Source organism: Anoplopoma fimbria, unplaced genomic scaffold (assembly GCF_027596085.1).
Source record: "Anoplopoma fimbria isolate UVic2021 breed Golden Eagle Sablefish unplaced genomic scaffold, Afim_UVic_2022 Un_contig_4348_pilon_pilon, whole genome shotgun sequence".
Lineage (NCBI taxonomy): Eukaryota > Metazoa > Chordata > Actinopteri > Perciformes > Anoplopomatidae > Anoplopoma > Anoplopoma fimbria.
This window is the reverse complement of record NW_026548276.1, coordinates 1-962: the sequence shown is the minus strand read 5'-3', so window position 1 is coordinate 962 and position 962 is coordinate 1. Positions and strand designations below refer to the sequence as shown.

At 42.4% G+C, this 962-nt stretch overlaps 2 non-coding genes across 2 annotated transcripts; one reads left to right on the top strand and one right to left on the bottom strand.

Moving 5' to 3' along the window:
• Positions 1-432: 432 nt before the first annotated feature.
• trnaq-uug (transfer RNA glutamine (anticodon UUG)) lies at positions 433-504 on the bottom strand. The gene has a single exon. It is a non-coding gene; the product is annotated as a tRNA-Gln (tRNA).
• Positions 505-620: 116 nt separating this feature from the next.
• On the top strand, positions 621-692 carry trnag-gcc (transfer RNA glycine (anticodon GCC)). The gene has a single exon. It is a non-coding gene; the product is annotated as a tRNA-Gly (tRNA).
• The last annotated feature ends 270 nt before the right edge of the window (positions 693-962 follow it).

The following is a 962-nucleotide window of genomic DNA, read 5'->3' as shown; positions in this document are numbered from 1 at the left end:
AGCCAATGCATTCTTAGTGGCCTGTTGTCATGTGTTAATTCACGGCAGAGAAGTGGGGGTCCCCTTTTGGAACCATTTAGGCTTAATGTCTTGAATAACAAAGCGCTTTGATATTGGAATGTCACAGTGCGAGGGTAGAAAAAATATATTGTGGACGATTTTAGATTCAATGTCTTGAAAAACAAAGCGGTTTGATATTGGAATTTTGTAGTGCTTGACCAGACAAAATGTGTTCTGGACATTCAAAGTTGTGCCTTGGTAAAACAGACATTTGATTGACCACCATTGACAACGATGTTTCTGGGCTACAGGACTGTCAATGACTGATTTATCTCCATGTCACGTTTGAGTTCTACTCTAGCCTGGGAACAAAAGGACATAGTTATTCATTGTGCTCCGAAGAATTTTGCAGCATGCACCTCCTTAATGACAAGCTTCCACCGAGACTTGAACTCGGATCACTGGATTCAAAGTCCAGAGTGCTGACCATTACACCATGGAAGCCAAAGATCACTTTTGTAGCTCCAGGTCAAAGCGAAAATGTGTCAATACTCAACGATATTTGCCAATTCAATCTTCCCCTCACTCAATTTTATGCCATTATGTGAGTCTTTCTGTGTGCATTGGTGGTATAGTGGTAAGCATAGCTGCTTGCCAAGCAGTTGACCTGGGTTCGATTCCCAGCCAATGCAATTGTAGTAGCTTGGTGTCATGTGGTGGCTGCCCTGTTTGTACCATTTAGGGTAAATGTCTTGAATAACAAAGCGCTTCCAGAGTGGAATGTTGCAGTGCTTGACCAGACACAATGTGTTCTGGACGTTCGAAGTTGTGTCTTGTGAAACAGACATTTGATTGACCTCCATTGACAACGACATATCTGGGCTACAGGACTTTCAATGACTGACTTATCTCCACGTCACTTTTGAGTTCTACTGTAGCATGGGAACAACAGGACAGTTATA